This window comes from Terrapene carolina, unplaced genomic scaffold (assembly GCF_002925995.2).
Source record: "Terrapene carolina triunguis isolate 2854851 unplaced genomic scaffold, T_m_triunguis-2.0 Scaffold58, whole genome shotgun sequence".
Taxonomy (NCBI): Eukaryota; Metazoa; Chordata; order Testudines; family Emydidae; genus Terrapene; species Terrapene triunguis.
This window is the reverse complement of record NW_020664409.1, coordinates 55,002,788-55,025,383: the sequence shown is the minus strand read 5'-3', so window position 1 is coordinate 55,025,383 and position 22,596 is coordinate 55,002,788. Positions and strand designations below refer to the sequence as shown.

Below are 22,596 nucleotides of genomic sequence, written 5' to 3'. Positions count from 1 at the left end.
AACCTGCAGCGTCAGCAGGTAAATAAAACTGGCCCGGCCCGCCAGGGTGCTTACCCTGGTGAGCTGCTTGCCAAACGTTGCCGACCCCTGTTTTAGAATATGACTGAAATCATGACATGTTTTTTTCAGTTTTTAATCACATTAGCCCTTACTCAGACAATCAGAGGGAGTTTGCTTGAGTAAGGATCAAGTAAAAAATCTCAGTATTTGACCTTTTTTTTTTATTGCTGCTGCTAGTAAGGCAAAATCTCCAAAATAACCCATTTCCCACAGTAACTCCATTAACTGAGGGGTATGTCTGCAAAGAAAAACTGAATCTCAGAGCCCAGATCTATTGACTCAGGCTCACAGGGCTTGGGGTTCAGGGCTAAAAATAGCAGTGTAGACATTCCTGCTCAGGCAGGGGCCCAGGCTATGAAACCTGGCAAGGGTGGAGAGTCTCGGGGCATCTGCTCCTGCCCAAGCAGGAATGTCTACACTGCTATTTTTAGCCTTGCAGCCTGAGTCCAGTGTGGCTGAGTCAATTGACCCAGGTTCTGAGACACAGTGCTGTTGGTTTTCTTTGCAGTGTGGATACAGCCTATGGCTCTTAAAGTGATCTTGGGCCAAATTCCTCTCTCAGTTTCATTGACTCAATGGAGGTTGCTCTTGATTTACACTGATACAGCAGAAGAAAAATTTGGGCCAAAAGTTCTAAATCTGACCTTAGAAAACTGTTTATTTCTTAAGTCAGTGTGCCACTTTCTGCTCTGAGTTACACTTGAGCAACCCCACTGACTGCAGGGTGTCTTCTGCTGGCTTCTTTTGATTGGGGGGTGGGGGGCGGATTGCAAGGATGTATGTTTGGGGAAAAAGTGGAAAATGAGCAGTAACAATGCATGCATCCTGCCTCTAAGGGCTTGTCTAGACTAGGAAATTGAGTGGTGTGTTAACTAACTAGTTTTAACTAACATTTTTAAACACCACTAGCACCCAGTGTTGACAAAAAATGGTCATGCTTAAAAACATGTTAATTGGTCACATACCTATCCCATAATCTGTAGGCTCTGGTTGGTGCCTCAGCTGTCAGGTTCTACACCCCTGACACTAACCATATTCAGGTAGTGAAAATAAAGGGAATGCAAGAGGTTATTTTTAAATAGTTTAAACTTAGTTAAAGAATGTCTGTTTATGCAACATAGCTGCTTCAGCAGAATACTTGGCAGCTGTCACCCTTATCACCATACTGCTTCAAGATGAGAGATTGCTTTTATTAAATGTTTCCTTTAAAAAAAAAAAATCAGGGTGAACCAACAGAATATTATCTGAAAAAAACTGTTCAGCTATATACGTAGCAGACAGCATATGCATAGGCAGACTCCATCAATTATAATACTAGCTGTGTCATTCTTTGAATGGTGGCCAGTAGTGTACTTTAAAAGTCCATTGGGACTAAATGTTTTATTTGAATGGATTTTCATTACTTACAATTAGTGCTGTGTGGCAAACGGATAATGCAATGTCACTTACTCAGGACCTTAACAATACCAAATTTAGTTCTGAGCAAAAACAGTTCAGATTTGCTTATTTTTGCGTAGGCTGCATACATTCCCTGCAGAATATTAAGTAAACCACAGGTCTGGGAGTCTGAACAAATGTTGAAGCCAGTTCTGGGGAAGAGTATCTTAAATAAAAGCTTCCTTGTGTTGGTATTGTCTGAAAGGTCTTTTGGGACAAACAAAACCCTTCATTTCACTTCATTCCTAATCGATCTCAATGCCTTGGCCAAAATCTAACAAAAGCACACCCTTTTAACTTTCCATCCAGCTTCTTTATGTATACCAAAGACGTTTACTCTCTCTACTGAGAGCAATTAGCTTTCAGTCTGGATCAAAGCCTAGTCTTGCTGTCAGAGAAAACAGAAAGGAAAAAATTAGAAGAAAAAGTGGGTCACAACTCCAACTTATAAGTTACAGGGCCCTACTCAGTGGGAGAAAGTGAAGGAAGCAGTTTTACAAAAATGCAGGTGTTCAAGCTGACGGGTCTTTTCTGGACTTACCCATCCATCATTCTTTGATACTCCCATAGTAAATCTCTGGAGGCTTTTCTAGTTAATCAACTATCCCTGATCATTTCTGGTCCTGCTCCTTTTCCAGTTGCATCAGAGACTAGTCCAATAAAAAAAAAATCCTCTAACCGCCCCCGCCAACAATGAATGAGTACTGATTGCCAATGTGAGAAATCTAGTACTCACACTACTGCCTGCCCCCAAAGGGTCTCTCTTCCTCCACTTTTCTCTCCCAGCAGATAAGCAGGGAGAAACAACCAAGAACTAAATTAAAATATACAAAACTTCCAAGTGTTACCTTACAGGACATGGCCCATCTAATTCCAGCCAAAAGAAACTTTCCTACCTTGCTCCAGGGATAGATAGAAAATCTAATAGTGGATCAGTCAAGTTTGGCTATGCTGCCTAGCTGTTCCACTGGGAAATACATAGTGCTGTAAATTAAAGATTTTTTTTAAATGGATGCTGTGGTAAACCTGATGAATGAGACACCCCACCAGTTCAGATTGTGACTCACCCAAGAATTTGATTCATTGTATCAGATAACAGAGCCAGCATAATTTATGGGGTTTATAGACACAGCATGCTTTGAAGGTTTGAATGCTACTTTAACTTAGTCATGAATGAATGGCTTAGCTGTGTTATTGTAAATATGTTGGGGGTGGCATGTAAGAGCTGTGGACATGTTCCACATTCTATGAAGACCAGAAAAATACTGAGAGCGCTCGAGGAAGAAAACAACTTGCTGAAATGTCAGCTGAAGCAGCAAGTTCTAATTTCTTGGAGCTACCATGCAATGGAAAGAGAAAGTCCATGGCACAGTTAAACATTTTTCTTTGCCCTGATCTCATGTTTCTACATCTTCTCAGCTATGTGTTTGTTGGTCTGGATCTGTGAGTGTAGGTGTTTTCTCCTTGCTAGGACAGTGATACTGAGCGCTGATAGCCAAAAGGTGTTCACACCCTAAGAACAATAATATAACTCAACTGATAACACTATCACTTCTCAGACAGATAGATGATTGTGGAATTAAGTCCCACTCTCTGCTCTGCACTCTGGTGTGGGCAATGGTGGCATTACAGTGCAGTACTCTGCTGAACTGGGAGAAGTGCCACCCTTTAGATAAGATGAGAAACCAAGGCCCCTTCTGCCCATCTCAGGTGGCTTTCCAGGGGAAGGTTAAAGATTCTGATAATCCTCCTTTTGGCGAAACAGGTGCAGCTCCCATTGACTAGCAATTATTAAAAAAGAGTAGATGATTGTAACAGGGTGGGGCTCACCTCATGTGAGTGGACCCCTGGCGAGCGTGTGCACGCCTGCAATTTTTGTCAACTTCTCCACTCACGGTGCCCCTGGTCGGCCACTGCACTCATCAGGAGGGTCTTTGGTGACTCAGCCTTCCGTCCATGTCACATTCAGTCCATGTGCACAGCAAAACAAACCTCTTCTGGGGTATACCATCCAACTGGGCCTATTTCAGCGCCCTTGGTAATGTCATGCAGCCCTCCCTCAGCTCAGTCTTTAACAGTCCAACGGGGCCTATCATAGTACCCCTCAGTTGGGTGTGTCCTTTCTCTGTAGCCCTCCCCGGGCTCAGTCCTTCAACAGTACAACAAGACCCATCACGGTATCCCTCCATTGGCAATGTCTGTGTAGCCCTCCTCAGACTCTGGTACTCAGTCTGACCAACAGGTCCTATCTCAGTACCCTAGTTCAGTGGCTCTCTACCTTTCCAGATTGCTGTACCCCTTTCAGGAGTCTGATTTGTCTTGCATAACCCCAAGTTTCAGCTCACTTAAAAACTACTTGCTTACAAAAATCAGACATAAAAATACAAAAGTGTCACAGCACACTGTTACTGAAAAATTGCTTCTTTTCTCATTTTTACTATATAATTATAAAAAATCAATTGGAATATAAATATAATACTTACATTTCAGTGTATAGTATATAGAGCACTATAAACAAGTCACTGTATGAAATTTTAGCTTGTATTGACTGAAAAGACGGTTACTCACCATTGTAACTGTTGTTCTTCGAGATGTGTTGCTCATATCCATTCCAATTAGGTGTGTGCGCGACGCATGCACGATCGTCGGAGAAATTTCTACCCTAGCAACACCCGGTGGGTCGGCTGTGGAGCCCCCTGGAGTGGCGCCTTCATGGCGCTGGATATATACCCCAGCCGACCCAGCGCCCCCTCAGTTCCTTCTTGCCGGCTACTCCGACAGTGGGGAAGGGGGGCGGGTGTGGAATGGATATGAGCAACACATCTCGAAGAACAACAGTTACAACGGTGAGTAATCGTCTTTTCTTCTTCGAGTGCTTGCTCATATCCATTCCAATTAGGTGACTCCCAAGCCCTACCTAGGTGGCGGGGTCGGAGTGAGATATTGCTGTGTGCAGAACCGCTGACCCGAATGCAGCATCGTCTCTGGATTGTTGCACCAGTGCATAGTGAGCAGCGAATGTGTGGACCGATGACCAAACTGCAGCTCTACAAATGTCCTGGATCGGGACTTGAGCCAGGAAGGCAGTCGAGGAGGCCTGGGTCCTTGTGGAGTGAGCGGTGAGGCGTGGCGTCGGGACACCGGCCAGGACGTAGCAAGCACGAATGCAGGACGTGATCCAAGAGGAGAGGCACTGTGAGGAGATAGGTGAGCCTCTCATCCGGTCGGCCACCGCAACGAAGAGTTGTGTCGTCTTCCTAAATGGCTTTGTACGGTCAATATAGAAAGCCAGGGCCCTGCGTACGTCCAAAGAATGCAAACGCTGGTCTTGACGAGTAGCGTGTGGCTTTGGATGGAAGACTGGAAGAAAGATATCCTGGTTCACGTGGAAAGGTGAGACCACCTTGGGAAGAAAGGCAGGGTGGGGGCGAAGCTGCACCTTGTCCTTGTGGAACACCGTGTATGGGGGTTCGGACGTAAGCGCTCTGAGTTCAGAAACGCGCCGTGCTGAGGTGATGGCTACGAGGAAGGCTGTCTTCCAGGATAAGTACAGGAGTGAACAGGTCGCCAATGGTTCAAACGGAGGCCCTGTGAGCCTGGAGAGAACGAGGTTGAGGTCCCACGTCGGAACTGGCTGGCGTTGCTGTGGGTACAGCCAGTCTAAGCCCTTGAGGAATCTAACGACCATCGGGTTAGAGAAGACCGAGGACGCGAGTTCTCCTGGGTGGAATGCCGAAATGGCGGCGAGGTGAACCCTGATTGAAGATATCGCCAAGCCCTGCTGTCTTAGGGACAGGAGATATTCGAGTATGAGAGGAATAGGCGCCTGCAAGGGGGACGTAGCTCGTTGCTCACACCAACAGGAGAAACGTTTCCACTTGGCTAAGTAAGTGGTCCGTGTAGAGGGCTTTCTACTTCCCAGCAGAATCTGCTGGACGGACTGCGAGCATTGCCGCTCTGTCTGATTCAGCCATGGAGCATCCACGCTGTGAGGTGGAGCGATTACAGGTCGGGGTGACACAGTCGGCCGTGGTCCTGAGAGATGAGATCTGGACTCAAGGGGAGCGTGATCGATGTTTGAACCGAAAGCTCCAACAGTGTGGTGTACCAGTGCTGCCTTGGCCAAGCTGGAGCGACTAGAATAACTTGTGCCTGGTCTCTGCGGATCTTGAGCAGTACCCTGTGGACCAGCGGAAATGGAGGAAAGGCGTAGAACAGGTGGTCTTTCCACGTTAGAAGGAAGGCGTCCGACAGAGAGCCTAGAGCTCGCCCGTGTAGGGAGCAGAATGCCTGGCACTTCCTGTTGGCTCGAGATGCGAACAGGTCGACCTGGGGAAATCCCCACCTCTGGAAGACGGAATAGATGATGTCCGGGCGAATTGACCACTCGTGTGTCTGGAAGGACCTGCTGAGATGGTCCGCCAGCGTATTCTGGACTCCAGGAAGGAACGAGGCCGTGAGATGTATCGAGTGGGCGATGCAGAAGTCCCACAGGCGAATGGCTTCTTGGCATAGGAGCGATGAGTGGGCTCCGCCTTGCTTGTTGATGTAAAACATGGCCGTGGTGTTGTCGGTGAGAACCAACACGCAACGGCCTTGTAGGAGATTGAGGAATGCCTGGCAGGCTAGGCGCACCGCCATCAGCTCTCGGACGTTGATGTGCAGGGCTAGTTGGGACGCGGACCACAGGCCCTGGGTATGGTGCTCCCCGAGGTGAGCGCCCCATCCTAGAGATGAAGCGTCCGTGACCAGGTGGAGGGAGGGTTGTGGGGCGTGAAACGGCACTCCTGCACAGACTGCCGTGCGATCCAACCACCAGGTGAGGGAGGTCAATACCGAGCACGGAACCGTGACCACCATGTTCAGGTTGTCCCGATGAGGATGGTACACCGATGATACCCAAGCCTGAAGTGGGCGAAGCCGTAGTCTGGCATGCTCGGTTACGTAGGTGCACGAGGCCATGTGACCCAACAGGGCGAGGCATGTCCTTATTGTGGTAATCGGAAATGCCCTGAGTCCTTGAATGACGCTTGTGATGGTATGAAAGCGGTTGTTTGGTAGAATGGCTCGGGCACATCTGGAGTCGAGGATTGCCCCAATGAATTCTATCCTCTAGGTTGGCACTAGAGTGGACTTCTCTCTGTTGAGTAGAATGCCCAACTCGTGGAAAGTTTGTGTCACTATGTGGACGTGAGCTTGAACTTGGTCTCTGGTGCGGCCGCGTACGAGCCAGTCGTCCAAATACGGGAACACCTGTACCCCTTGTCGACAGAGGTATGCCGCGACGACCGCCACACACTTTGTGAACACTCTGGGAGCCGAGGACAAGCCGAAAGGGAGGACTGCAAATTGGTAGTGCACCATGTTTACTACGAATCGCAGGAAGCGCCTGTGAGGCGGATAGATTGCTATATGGAAATATGCGTCCTTCATGTCGAGGGCGGCGAACCAGTCTCCAGGATCCAGGGAAGGGATAATGGTCCCCAATGATACCATGCGGAACTTCAACTTTACTATGAATTTGTTGAGTCCGCGCAAGTCTAAGATGGGCCGTAGACCCCCTTTTGACTTGGGGATCAGGAAGTAGCGGGAATAAAACCCCCTGCCCCTTAACTCTGGTGGAACCTCCTCTATGGCTCCCATAGAGAGGAGCCCAAAAACCTCCTGTGTAAGGAATTGCTCGTGAGAAGGGTCCCTGAAGAGGGACGGGGAGGGGGAGTGGGATGGGGGGGATGAGGAAAACTGGAGAGCGTATCCCCTCTCCACCGTGCGAAGGACCCAATGGTCCGAGGTTATAAGGGACCAAGCACGGTGGAAACGGGAGAGGCGATCCCGAAAGGGGGGAGTTGGATCCTGGGTACTGGTTTTGGTGCCGTCCTCGACCGCACCTTCAAAAGTTCTGCCTAGGGCCTGAAGGTGGCCTAGGCGGTCCCTGATTTTGAGCCGGTTGAGGGCCGGTCGACCTTCGCCTACCACCGCGACCCCGCCTTCTGGCAAAGTCCTGTCTCGGACGAGGCGGGGGAGGGTAGAACCTCTGAGGCTGGGGCCTGAAGGGTCTGCGCTGAGGCCCTGGGACATGCATCCCCAGGGAGCGCATCATTGTCCTTGAGTCCTTAAGGTTCTGGAGCCGAGAGTCCGTCTTTTCGGAAAACAGGCCCTGGCCCTCAAAGGGTAGATCCTGCAGGGTCTGCTGCAGTTCTGGCGGCAAGCCTGACACCTGGAGCCAAGAGATTCGCCGCATGGCTATACCCGAGGCCAGAGTTCTAGCGGCCGAGTCTGCAATATCTAAGGAGGCCTGTAAGGAGGTACGTGCCACCCTCTTACCCTCCTCTACTAAGGCCCCGAACTCCTCCCTTGATTCCTGGGGAACCAGTTCTTTAAATTTCCCCATCGATGTCCAGGAATTGAAATTATAGCGGCTTAAGAGCGCCTGTTGGTTGGCCGCTCTAAGTTGTAGCCCTCCCGCCGAATAAACCTTGCGTCCAAACAAATCAAAGCGCTTAGCGTCCTTCGATTTGGGCGCTGCAGCCTGCTGGCCGTGGCGCTCCCGTGCATTCACTGACGACACCACCAGTGAGCACGGTTGGGGATGGGTATAAAGGTACTCGTGGTCCTTGGAGGGAACGAAGTACTTTCTTTCCACCCCTCTGGCTGTGGGTGGAATAGAGGCAGGGGTTTGCCAGATCGTAGTGGCATTAGCCTGGATGGTACGTATGAGCGGTAACGCCACTCTGGATGGGGCATCGGCTGAGAGAATGTTCATGACCGGGTCCTGTACCTCCACGATCTCCTCCGCCTGTAGGTCCATATTGCGCGCCACCCGGCGCAATAGGTCCTGGTGGGCCCGAAGGTCTATAGGGGGCGAGCCTGTGGCGGTTGTGCCCGCTACCGCCTCATCGGGGGAAGATGAGGAGGATGCCTCCGGTGGCAGGGGGTCTAATGGCGGGTCCTGCTCCAGGGGTTCGTGGAGCTGGGCATCACCTGACCCTGGGTCCAGGGCCGCAGTAGGTGTAGGCACGGGAGCCTCCATTCCCCCCGGGGGAGGGCGGGAGATGGTGGCCTCCGGGGCCCTGGGCTCGGAACGTGCAGAGCGAGAGGCTGATGGTGGTGGAGCCCCCTGCGCCTGATGATAGGCCCACGGAGTCCAAAAGGACCAGTGCGCAGGTCCCTGTGCAGGGTCCTCGGTCGCCTCCTGCCAATGGCCCAAATCAGCCGTAGCCGCCTGACCCTGAGGAGGGTACGCCGATCTGGAGGCCCGCTCGGAGGAGCGAGATGCCGATCTCGAGGGCCAAGGCGGTGCCGAACGCGACGGAACCGGCTCCGGATGGTACGGTGCCGATCGGTGCCGGTCGTAAGGGGATCGGTCCCTGCGCGGTGCCGGTGAGCGGTGCCGGGATCGAGATCGGTGCCGGTAGCCGCGTCGGTGCCGAGAACCAGACCTTGAGCGGGACGACGACCGCGACGAAAGCTGGTACCGGGAGCGCCTGGAAGTCGAGCGGCGCTCATACCGGTGCCGAGAACTACGCCTGGAGTCCGACCGGTGCCGATGATCACGACGGTGCTGAGACGTAGATCGGTGCCGCGAAGAGGATCTTGGCCGTGAGTACGACCGGTGCCGAGGTGATAGTCAGTGCCGGGACTGCGAGCGGCGTCGGGACCTGCTCCGAGACCTGGAGCGGTGCCGAGAGTGCACGGCCGGAGACGGTGGGCGCACCAGGGCAGGCTTGCCCCTGGATTGCACTGCACGGGGAGCCAACGGTGCCGGAAGTTGAGACGGTGCCGGCTCCGTAAGGGCAATAAGGTCTCTCGCCGTCGCAAATGTCTCCGGGGTGGAAGGGAGACAAGGCTCTACCACCGACCGAGGTGGTGATTCTGTGTGCACCGGACTCAACGGCCTCGGTGCCGGAGTCGACGGTGCAGCAGGGACTTGCTTCTGTCGGTCCACGGAGGGACGCGGCTCTACCCCCGGCACCGGGGGAGCCGGCGTCTTCAGGACCGCAGTCTCCTGCGCCTTACGGGCTTTCTTATGGCCCGGAGATAGGGAGCGGCGCCGAGTCCCTTGCGGCGGGCGCGGTGCCGAAGTCGGCCGGTGCCGAGAGGGCTTGTCTGCTTCAGTCCGCGGTGCAGTGCCGGTCGGGGCTGCCGGAGCGCTGCGCACTGAGGCGCTCGGTGCCGGGGCTGGGCGCGCCGAGGGAGGATCCGGGCTAAGTGCCGCCTCCATTAGGAGCTGCCGAAGCCTAAAGTCCCGCTCCTTTCTAGTTCTAGGCTTGAAGGCCTTGCAGATCTGGCACTTATCTGCTTGATGGGATTCCCCGAGGCACTTCAAGCAGGAGGTGTGCGGGTCACTCGTCGGCATAGGCTTCGCGCAGGACGCGCACGGCTTAAAGCCAGGAGCCTTGGGCATGAGCCCAGCTATGCGCCGGGGGAAAAGGGGCAGAGAACAACCCCCTTAACCCCCGCTAACTATTTACAACTATAACAAAACTGAAATGGATAACTATCTAAAGAGTAAAAACAACTAAAACTAGAACTATTCAACAAGATTGAAGGATAAGCTAGGGAGAGTGGAGAACAGCTATGCCGCGCTCCACAGTTCCAACGACCGTCAGGGGCGGTAAGAAGGAACTGAGGGGGCGCTGGGTCGGCTGGGGTATATATCCAGCGCCATGAAGGCGCCACTCCAGGGGGCTCCACAGCCGACCCACCGGGTGTTGCTAGGGTAGAAATTTCTCCGACGATCGTGCACGCGGCGCGCACACACCTAATTGGAATGGATATGAGCAAGCACTCGAAGAAGAACTAGTGCTTTTTATGTAGCATGTTGTAAAACTAGGCAAATATCTAGATGAGTTGATGTACCCCTTGGAAAATCTCTGCAGACCCCCTGGAGTACATGTACCCCTGGTTGAGAACCACTGCCCTAGTTGGCCAGCTTACGTGTGAAGTTTCCTGCTCTGGGATGGAGCAGCGCCCCAGGCATAGGCGCCAGCTTCCTCATTTCCCTGGGGGTGCTCGACCCTCACTTCACTCCAGGCCCTGCCCCCACTCCATCACTTCCCCCAACACCCCACCCCGGCCTCTTCCTGCCCCCACTCTACCCCATCTCTTCCCGCCCCCATTCTGCTCCCTCCCCCGAGTGCACCTCGCCCTCGCTCCACCTCCTCCTCCCCAGCACGCTGCTGAACAGCTGATCATAGTGTGCAGGAGGCGTTGGGAGGAAGGGGGAGGAGCTGATTGGTGGGCCACTGGGAGGCGCTGGGGGGAAGAGGGAGGAGCTGATAGGCAGGGCTGCTGGTAGGTGCTAAGCACCCACTATTTTTTTCCCATGAGTGCTCCAACCCCAGAGCACCCATGGAGTTGGTGCCTATGGTCACAGGGCTTCCTCCCTGGAGACTCTTTGCATGCCCTTTAGTCCTGTGACCCCAGCTCTCTAGCTGGATCAGTCTCAGTTCAGCCCCCTTCTCGGGGGTAACAGTTCCAGGTACAGTCCCTTCCCTAGGCCTGTCTAAACTTCCTTCTCTCAGGGTGCAGCCACTTCTCCACTGGCTGTTGGGGGAGACCCAAGCTCACCCAATACTCTAGGCCCCAACCCAGGGACCTTCTAAGTAGCAGCCACATGCCATGTCCCTCTAACTGTGTTTCCTTGAGCCACTTCCCCATGGCCTGTATCTTCCTTGAGTCCCATCAGCCAGCCAGGAACACCTTCTTTACTTCCCCAATCCCTGCCAGAAGACTGAATTCACACTGTTCCTGCAGCTCCTTTTATATGAACATGCTGGACCCTGATTGGCTGCTTCCCTGCAGCCTCTTTCTGATTAGCTGCATCCCAAGCAGCTGCTCTAAGCTTCTCCTCTATTGCTCTTTTGGGGACAGGGTGTGGCAGGACTGACAGCCTTCCAGCAGGGGGTCTCCGGGTCTAATATACCCCATCAGAATGATAAACAGCAACATCCATCAATAAACCATTTTGTAATATGTACAGTTGGGTGTGAACTATTGAATAGTGAACAATAGCTGCTCCCTTTGTGTACATAGTTACTGCACCATTAGTATTTTAATGGACACTCTGTGTTTAAAAATCAGCCCTAAATTTGTGTTGGTTTGTGAAATTGCATGTGCACATCCACCCTATGCCTCCATTCTAATGCCTTGGGCTATTCTTGTGAGTAGGCAGGCACTGAAATATCCAATATGCTGTTAATTCTTTCACATTTCAATGCCTGCTTGTTCATAACCTAGGGAGGTTGAGCAGCAGGATGAAGCAGTGTGTAAACACAAGCTCACAGTCATAATTATCCTAGTGTCAAAGGGAATTTCAGTGGTACACATTTGCAGCCAGGTAGGCTAATATTTCAATGCTCACCCACCTGTAATGGGTACACATCACCAAGTACTACTTAGCATGGACTCATTTACTGTTAAACAGAAAAGCTGATGTATTTCACAGGATTAGGATGAGATCTACACAATAATTTTTCAAACAGGTGGGTTGTGCCGTTGTGAAGCGAATCTGCTGTGATATGATATAAAACAGCAGCAATTCAGCTGTGACACAGAAGAAAATAATACTTTTTTTGAAGGTGATAATTTTCCTTTCAGAATTTTTTTTATTAAACAACCAAATGAGAAATGCCCTGAAAAGGCAGTTTAATGGAGATCAGAATTCAAGTCTGTTCAGCTTTTAAATTAGGTAATTACAACAATCTGAACAGAAGAAATCATTTTGTCCACTCTGTGATTCTTATGATCTATTATTACTTGAAATGGAACAAAATTGAAATACCCACAAACAAGAAGATACTCACGACTAATCAGACAATTCACAGACCCGACTATTAAAATGCAAAACTTCAGGTTTGTTATTTGCCACTCAAATTAATAACAAGAACACAGTTGTCTGAGAGCTGCTCTCAATGTATTGTCACCACGACTCGTCACCAGCACTACTGAATCACACAACTGTCAGGAGCAAGGGGAAACAGCGATGCTAAGAGAAGATCAGTCAGGATTTCCCTGCATTATTTGAATGTGTTTGTTAAACGAAATCTAGCAGTAAGCATAAAAGCAAAGTGCAAAACGGAAATCTAGAAGAAACCATCCTAAACTAAATCTCAAAACCAAATGGCCACTGACTTGAACTTTAAAACTAAGACCCAGCTCTGTAATAAAGTTAGAGAGAAACAGAATCATACATTTTTGGAGTGTTTTTCGCCTATGAGTCTTCCGCACCTGATATTTCCTCTGTTTTTGCTGCACTACTGAAATTCAGCCCTGTAGAGAGGAGCCTCAAAACGGGGTTTAATTGTCACTTAAGCAGTGCACAGGTCTACTGCATAGGGGGGAATATCACTTACAGTGAACTGATCCCTCTGGTCATTCAGCTCAGTCATTTGACATATATTATATATCTATCCATCCATCTATCAGTCTTATTATAGAACTATATACAAGGATATTCAGATCCACAGGGCAGAGCTCAAGTCTGATATTTTGTTCTCCCTTTATGCATATCTCATGCTGATGCTATGTGCATGTATTCATATAGGGAGAGCAGACTAATGGAGCTGAGAGCTGCCTTGAGGATCTGACAGGATTTTTTTTGCCTGTATTAGGGTTGCTGTTGGGGTCCATTAAAGTTCATTCTGGTGAAGAGAGCATGTTGGAATCAAGATATTATGTGGCACTGAGAGGAAGACTTTGCCTCTAGATGTTTTTTACATAAGATCCAGTCCTCCAAAGCTAAACTCTCATGAGTAAGTCTTACTGACAATAGTAGTCCCATTGACTTCAAAAGAACTATTGAGGTGAGCAAGGCTTGCAGGGCTGAGTCTTGATATTATGGCGGAGGGTGGGAGGAGAAAATTATTTATGTCTTCAACAAAGGGGTAAAATAATTCTAAAGGATCACTACACTGAAATTTAGAAATGCCCCTTCACAGAGTACATAAATACAACTGAAAACCAAATGTATAGGAGCAGTAAGTCAGTGTGTGATCTCACATTTCTTTTAATAATCTGTTTTGTCCATGCTCTGTCTACATTGCATACTTAAAATACTTGTACATGACTAGCAATTAGCTAAAACGTAACCAATTACAGACCTCTCTGACATTTGATTTAATACTATGTCATGAGCAAATATATTGAGAATCCACAGCTGAAAGAAATAAAAGTATTCAGCAACGGGGGCAGATATAACTACAAGTATGTGAATACAGAGAGAAATGTCCCTATGGTAATTCTAGTAGATAGCATAAGGTTACAGCCAAGTAATGGAAAATTTTAAAACCCATGAAACAAGAATAACATAGGTCATTCAATTAGCATTTCTCTCCCCAAACAGCTCAATCTTTATTATAGGTTATATCCTCACAGAATTACAGCACTGTAGATACTGACTGCAAAGGGAAATGAAATTGAGTACGGTTTGTGGATGATTTAACTTGAATTTCCTTTTCAGCTAGACGCATGTGGCTTAGTCCCTTTGAACTATGGTATTTCTTTAGACTCTTGGCTCTATGACATGTTGCTAGTAAGTAACTCATTTGGACTACAAAATATTTTACTCTCTACCTCATCTTAGACAAAATAACTAGAGCAACCAGAGACCCAGACAGACACTGATCCTAAAGTGCATGGATTGGACCAGCTATCAGATATCAGCATGAGTAAATCAAAGGAGAGAATTTAGACCCCAAAAGTCAAGCTTCTTTGCCTAAAGTTAGGTAGCTAGATCCATATTTAGTAACATAAATAAGTAGCTTGATGTTTGGAAGTACTTAGCACTTACTTCAGTGGAAGCAGCAGATATACAGCACCTCTGAAAATAAGTAGCACTTATATAGGTGCTTAAACGGCGATTTAGATGTCTAACTTTAGACACCCACCTTTAAAAATGTTTGGCCTTAGGCTTTACTAATAATGACGGTAAGCCTGTTCCCCTGGTATTTGGATCAAGTTTTTGGTTTGGCAAATGAGATATATAGGGCGCGGTCACAAAATTTGGATCCGAGTGCAGACTTTTGAATACAGTACTCCAATGTCAGAGGTGTTTTTTTTTTTTCTTTCTGCCCATCTCCAGGGCCAAATCCTGGGGATCTTAATTAGGGCCTCATCCAGCAAAGCATTTAATTAAGTACTTTGGGCTTATGCTTAACTTTGGGCACATGAGTATTCCCACTGAAGGCACCGTAGTTAATGGAACTGTTTAAGTGTTTCACTGGACCAGGGACTAAGAACTTGTCTATACAAGGAAATTGATTGGAATAGTTATTGTGGAAAAACTGTGTGTGTGGACTCTTCCAGTATAAGTGTCTATATAGGCAGTTATTCCAGAAAAGCTATAGCACTTTAAATTTATACTTTATCTTACTTCAGAATTGCTTCCCTATATAGACAAGCCCTCAGTTTTTATTCAAACTCAAGAATGGGATGGCTAAAGTATGGAGACCTGCATTTTATGATCTGACTAGTAAACCTTATTTATTAAGGACCCAAGACCGTAAACACAACACAGCAATACCCATCTTTGCCTGTATGATATACTGACAAAACAGAAAAATCTACTTTGGTGTATCATTTAAAAATACAAAGATGCCAGCTTTTTAACTGTTTAAAGAACACATGATCTTTACTGCATTAATAAGCACGGTAAAATGTTTTATTGTGCATGTATGACAAACATGAGCATTATCACTTGGTTTTTGCATTCTGAAATTCCAGCACTGTGAGAGAAGTGCAGATATTGATACACAAAACAGGCTGTTATTTGTACTTTATCTGTATAATTTATGCTAAAAGATGCACTGGTGTGGTAGTAATTTGAATAGAATCTGACACTATGAGTCTCTCAATTAAATGTACAGAACACAGTTTAATTTTCATTTATTTCTGTTTGTTTTTGAAATTTAAATATACTATTACAATAATACATAAAGCGTATTTGTGCTCATGGGAAATTAAGCATGAGAATAACATTATGCTCTTTTTCTTATGGTTTATTTTCTTCAAAATACCTTTTGAAATTAAAAATAATTAAACCCAGAAAGCTATCAGCATTTCCAGCATTTGGGGTCTCAGGGCACATGGTCTCTCGTGGCTCCTTGACTATTTATTTAATCATGCCGTAAGAAGTGGGTAAAGGATAGGGACATGTTGGTCTCTAAGGTCATTTGCATAAAAACTATTTTATCATCCATATGTAATTACTTGGTTATTTATGTATCAGAGGGGTAGCCGTGTTAGTCTGGATCTGTAAAAGCAGCAAAGAGTCCTGTGGCACCTTATAGACTAACAGACGTATTGGAGCATGAGCTTTCGTGGGTGAATACCCACTTCGTCGAATGCATCCGACGAAGTGGGTATTCACCCATCAAAGCTCATGCTCATGCTCTGTTAGTCTATAAGGTGCCACAGGACTCTTTGCTGCTTTTGGTTATTTATGCATCTATTCTTTATTTTTCATATGGGAGATCGGATTGCTGCTCTTTGGACCACACTATGTTGGTGACCATTGCAACTGAAATACAGAAATTATTCTAAACGAATTATAATACAAATAAATCAATCCAGATATCATTTGTGGCCTACAGGAAGTTGTGTAATTTACCACTTTCAGTCTATTTTAATAGGGTATGTCTATTCAAAGATGCATGTCTCTTTCTCAGGTGCAGTAGTCCAGATTGTGGCAAACTGTCCTTAGGAATTAGTAAAAAAGTTTCCGGTCTTGGAGGCGATCCCTTTCTTCCAGCAGATACACAGGAGGATGGCCATTACTTACGCATCAAGAAAATCCTTCCAGATGCCGGAAGGGTTGTGGTAAGTAGCAATGAGAGTTAGGGAGTGCTGTAGGAGATTCAGTTATTAGAAATAAAGGTAGCTGGGCTTGAGAAGAGACATTGTGAAATGATTAAATATCAATGGAATATGGCAAAAACCCGATGGATAGAAACCAGAAAGGATAGATTAAGTTGATGAGAGTCTGGACAAAGTCAATGAGTTACATTAACTCCTTTGGAATTATACAATATATTTATCAATAATTTGAGGAGGACATAGTGGCAGGGATGAGATAGACCCTTTCAGTACTCTGTATAAAAGGGCATGTGGAGTAGAAGAAAAAACTACCCAACATCACCCACTGTAATCATTTATTCACGAAGGAGTAAAGGATTAGCAACTCAAGGGCTAATCCATTCATTCCAGTCTGATGTAGAAGTTGTATCAACAATACCTTATGGCTAAATGGTATCAAAGGTGGCTGCTAGATTTAATATCACCTGGGCCACGTGGCTTATTCAGCTCTAGGAGGAGATCATCAACAGTGCTACTAAATCTGTTCGTTTTCCATATCCAGGTCTGAAATTAAGCTAACTAGAGTCAAGGATATTATCTAGATATTATCAGAGTTGCTTTGTTGTAATCTTCTCAGTAATCACTCCTAAATATGGGAGATTAAATCTTTGTCAATAGCTCGCAAGATTATCAGTGCTGAATGACAGTTTATTGAACAGGATTTAATCAGTGCCCTGTTGAGCACACCTGGCAATTTACTCTCACAGAGGGCCCAATGTTTCCTTGCTGGTCTGAACCAGACAAAACAGACATGAACCAGATATGTGATGTGGCCCAACACAATTCAGCACTGCATCAAGATATACTGGCTGAAACTGAAACCTAGAAGATGCTGTGGTTGACCCCTGAGTGTATTGCTCTGAAATCTCAATAGCTGATTGCTCAGCTCAGATTGCTGGACGGAGGTAAGCCACAAAAGGTCTGCTGTTCAAGTTTCACAGAGCCTGTGATGGAGGCACAGAACACTTTCTGTACCTTTAACAGCAGATAAGAGGATAAGGCTTCAAAAATTTCAGTTGCTCAAGCTCTGCCAAGACTTCCACCACCAATGTTCTAGTCACCTTCTATTTTGCTTTATTTGTTGCAAATCATATGTAAGCCATGGTGCCCCCAGAGTGAAGGCCAGGCAAGAAGGCATTTGGGGTTACTGCAATAGTGGTTGCAAACAGCATGTATTGCAAAATTCCACCTGACGTTTGATACTGTGGTCTGTCAGCAAACCAGTATATCCAGTCGTTCACTAGAGCTCTCTGGAAATTTTCAGGTTCTATTAAAATCCCATCAAAAGAAGGCCCTCAGCCAAACAGGATAGAAATATTTCAGCCTCAGGTAGGAATGATTTTGCTCTGTGTTATTTTCAGAACCAGATTAATTCCCAGGTCTACCCCAGCTTCTCCTGGCATAAACTCAGGCACAGAACAACAGAAGCAAAATGTTGACTGGGAGGGAGGCAACAAAGGAGAAAAGTAGCTGCAACATTCCGTCTGCTGAAGATCTAAGTGGACCTGCAGGCAGGCAGGCAGAATACCCCAGAAACAGACAGTGTTGGCAGGGAAGGGGACATAGCCCCCATAGCAAGGGAATGAGCAGTTTCAATGAATTCCTGTTGCCCTCCCACACTGAAAACCCAGAGAGATGTTGGGGTGGAATCCCCCAGGGGAATAATGGCCCAGTCCACTGCAGAGGGTACACATTACACTTACTGTGTTGGCAGGGCTGAATCTGGCTCATATGTTATTCTAAAGGAAGATCATTTTTCTTCCTTAACTACTGTGAGAAATGACACTAGTCAAAAAACTATTCAGTCCAAAGACTTAGTACCTTTTCCAGAACAGGCCAGTGCCCAGTGCTGTAAAATGTACGACTTGATATTTTATTATGAATCTGTTCTCACCAATAGTGTTCTTATCATTGGTGACAACAGGAGTTACACGCATGCACAGAGGGGGGAAACTGACCCAAAAGTATTCAGCCTCAGGGACCTCAAAAACTAAACCAAAACCAAAATAACCCCCCAAACTCCTAGGACAAAGTGAGAAAGATCTATGACAAAATGGTCTATGACCTTACGAATGACAATTGTTTCTTTCACATAATAAATAGTTTGCTGTCATGAGAGGTAAGGAGCAGAATTTTAAATCTATATGTAGAGTCTTTCATCTGCATTGTAGCTCCTAAAGAAACCCCTTTCTCATACAAAGTGATAACTTTAAGACTGTAACAAAGCTCACTACTCATTGGGTAAGTTTGCATGACTATGTTATATAAAGATCACAAAAGTAGTGGTAGTTTGTTGTTATTATTGATTTATAGTTTCAAATAGCTACTGAAATGCCTAACAACAACTGAAATATGAGCCCATGAATTTGATGCAGGGTTTCCCTCATTTTTTAATCAGGGATATTTAATTTTTAACCATGCGGGATTAAACTCTAGGATGGCATTTTGGGAGTGTGAGGAGAAAAAGCTTTAGGCAGCAGGTATTATAAGCTAGCATGGTTCTTTTTAGACGGCAGAAAGAGAAAAAATCCTTTATAAACCACCTAGAAACATTACCAGAGAAACTACTTGTGCTGTTAGTTAATGGTAAAACAAAACATTTCCTACCCATTAAAGTAAAAATCATGTATTGAATCTGACTCCAGAGATGATGCAGTATGATAAGAAAAGCCAAAACTGATATGCAGAATGCTAACTCCTGTGAGGAAATAAGAAGAACGCTTCACTAATGTTGTCATAGTAAACTGGGCTGGTCAACACCGGGTTTGGTGAAGAGATTCAGTTTTCAGAACACTTTTTTCAGTTATTCTTTTACATGTCATTATTTAACTTAAGAGATTGGTGAAAACAGGGACATGATGAATATACCCAGTCTCTATTTGGTTTATCAGTGACTCTAGAAACTATGCCAGATTGGTCTTTGTTAAAATCATAGGCAGGAAACAAACTAAAGTTTGCCTACTTAACATGATCACTGCCACATGGCAGAGGCCATTTTACATATGACCTTGCCATTTCTCCTTGTCCAAGCACTGCTTCACCACTCTTCCACTAAAAACACATTCCCACCAATCCTTCTGACCTACAAAACCATGACTACCCACCTTCCTTTGTGAATCTCACCCATAATTCCTCCCGGCCCCAGAACCACACCCCCATTATTTGCTCACCTGCTATCCCTCCAACAGTGTACATACACATCATACTTATTTCCAACAAATATTGAAGCATGGTAACCAGTGCACAATGATTCGCAACCATCGGGAATTGTCCCAACTCTAAAAAAATATTCTTTCCCCCTTGTTTACTCTTGTATTTCTACTTTCCCTAATTGCTTCAGTTTGCTTCCTTGGTTTGCTTGAAAGCCACTGCAGTAGGGTTTCCAAAAAGTAAAAGTCACATCAAACATTTATTTCTGCTATTTTACTGCTCCTGATAATAAGGGCCGGAAACTACAGTCCTTACACAGGCAAATCTCCCACTAAGATAAGTAAATGGGCATTTTACCTGAGTGTGGCGTGCAGGATGCGGCCCTAATTCTTTGTAACAGTTCTGTTGAAACAACAGCAACAAGAAGTTTCATTTTGAATAGTACCTGCTTTTGACATCTTGTCTAGAACACACTTAAGACGACATTGTCATGGTAGGTTTTATAATTTTAAAAAATATTTTTACTCTACTCTTGTTCATAAATAAAGTCCCGGCCTGGAAGGATTAACACTGAAAACTGTAGGCCAATTTTAGCCTTCATTATGACTGACATCAATGAAAATGTTTCCACTGAATTCAGTGGTTTTTGGAGAGGGCCCTCAGTCATTAGAGCTTTGTCCTCATATGCCATATCTGAATTTACTCTTGTTTCTTTATCTTTCCCCCCCGCCACACACTGGTTTATTGTTGTAGGGTTGCTCATGAGTGCCAAACTGCTGACACTGATTTTTTTATTTTATTTTTTATTTTAAGAAAAAACATAGCATTGAAGTATTTGCTACATACATGCTCAGGCACACACGTACACAGCACACACAAGCATGCACACAAGTAATTTTCAAAAACAGGAGGTCTACATCTTCAAAAACCTACATCTCTTGAGTTTGGCACCCAGAAATGGAGCCATTCCAAATTAGTGGATACTTTTTAAATTTAGGCCTTAACCAATTTACACACACAAATGCAGGCGCATGTGTGTTGTGCACATTTTTCACATGTTCCTCAGCTCCACTCCATGAATCTTTGGCCCATTAAGAATTACATGGACTTTTCAAACAAACAGAGAGGAAAAAGTCAAATTTGGGGTCTGCCAAACTCTGACAGTGTCCTTTTAAGAAGAAAAATAAAAAACACATGACATCCCATTATTCCATCAATACCGATGTCATAATAGTGATAGTCTAATACAGGGCTAGCATTTCTGATGCTCATACTGATCTTTGATCATATTGAAAACACTCTTGAAAGAAAACTTTTGGAACAGTTATTTACAATGCAAAATTAACTTAAATCACACCATGCTTTTAGAATTGCCGTCAGACAAACAAAAGAACCCTGACACTTGCATAGCCCAGTGTGCATACAGAAAAGGCTAACCAAGAGCAACCGTACATTCCAGATGTGTGACAGATACGGCAGTAAAACTACAGTAGGTAAGTCTCAAGCAACAGCTGCCTATGCAATGGTTGTAAATTGCATGTGACATATAGATTCAGATTTTCAACACTGCATAAAGGTAACTGTGTGGATTTGTTTGCCACTAATGTGTAAATACCTGATGTGTGCAGACATGGCCAATTAGACATGTGTCTGACATCTAACTGACCACATGCATGAGCGCCTCAGGTATTTGCTTCCACATATTGGGTGCACTGGCACATAAGTTAGGCACAAGCAAATATATGCACACCCCTGTGGATTCCTAAGTTTGAGAGTCTGGCCCACAATACATTTTTAATCAAATGTATTAATTCATGGACTTTATTGAAATCACACTGAGTTGTGTTTCCATATTTCTGAGATAATGGTTTGCCTCTGCATTTTTTTTAAAACAAAATTTCCTTCAATATTATATCCTATTTGGACCCCGGCTGCATGCAAATACACTTTGAGATATCATTAACACTAACCTGGGAAGTAGCTGCAGTTGTGCTAGTTTCCTTACCACTCCCAGGTGCACACTCATTGTTTGTTGCTGCTTCTGTAGTTTCTGCCTTCTTTACATTCATTTCCAGAGAAATGGACGGCCCTACTTGGCCCAACCCATCACTCAGTTGGGTCAAACTTGGGCTGCTTGCTTGCCGTGATTTGGCCTTATACCAACTAGGGTAAAACAAGGGATCGATGGTTTCTGCTGTTGATGGCATTTGTGTTTCAGACTCCGCAGTCTGTCGAGCACCACTTGGCACAACCTCACCCTTCATCAGGATAGATAAAGTAAAAACAAAAAAACACACAAGCAGAGTGCACTATGTTACCTTCCTGTGTTCAGCCCGTATTTCTCTGCATGCCATGTTTGTTTTTATCTCACTGCAAAGAATTTATTGTTTGAGGTCCAAAAGAATTATAACTGAAATACAGAGCAAAAGTGTCTAGCATTTGGATAATATATGTATGGAAAATACAAACACTGGGTCAAATCCTGCAGCCCCACTCAGCAAAACTTCCCATTAGCTTCAAAGGGAACCTTGGTTGAGAAAAGACTGAAGGAGATGTTCCTTTCATTAATTTCATTACACACTTTGGGCCTGATTCTCTTCTCAAGTATAAATTAGGAATAACTCCACCGAAGTCAGTGAAGTCACATGATAGTAAAAAATGGTCTGAGAGGAGAATGAGGTCCTTTATTTTAGAGATATTGCCTAAAAACTACCCAGTGTACAGAAATGCCTAAGTGCCAATCTGGAGGTTCTTACTCAGAGTTACCTGAGTTCATACTCAAGTGAGCACCCATCTCTGTGTAATCACTGAGCTAAACTATACTACACAACGCATAAGAACTTCCAGTACTGGCCTCACACCTTGAAGATGACATATGTGGGGTCTTACCCACTGCCTACTGGAGTCAATTGGAGTCTTTTAAATCACTTCCTTGGGTTTGGGATTGGGACAATAATTTATTTTTAAAAATAAATATACAGAATTGTATCACTCAACATTGATTCTGTTGACATGAGCAGGTAGAATAAACAGACTATAATGACAATAGAGATAAATGCTTGCCCACCACACAACTGTTTATATATAATAGTTGAC

The 22,596-nt window shown here is 45.7% G+C and overlaps 1 long non-coding RNA gene across 1 annotated transcript in view; it reads right to left on the bottom strand.

Annotated features, from left to right (window-relative positions):
• The window catches only part of LOC113408909, a 35,037-nt gene extending 13,283 nt beyond the window's left edge, over nt 1–21,754 (bottom strand). Inside the window, exons 1-2 of the long non-coding RNA XR_003370394.1 lie at nt 21,471–21,754; nt 19,858–19,902 (exon numbers count right to left, since the gene is read on the bottom strand). This is a non-coding gene — a long non-coding RNA (uncharacterized LOC113408909). The remainder of the gene's footprint in view (nt 1–19,857; nt 19,903–21,470) is intronic.
• Nucleotides 21,755–22,596: the final 842 nt, after the last annotated feature.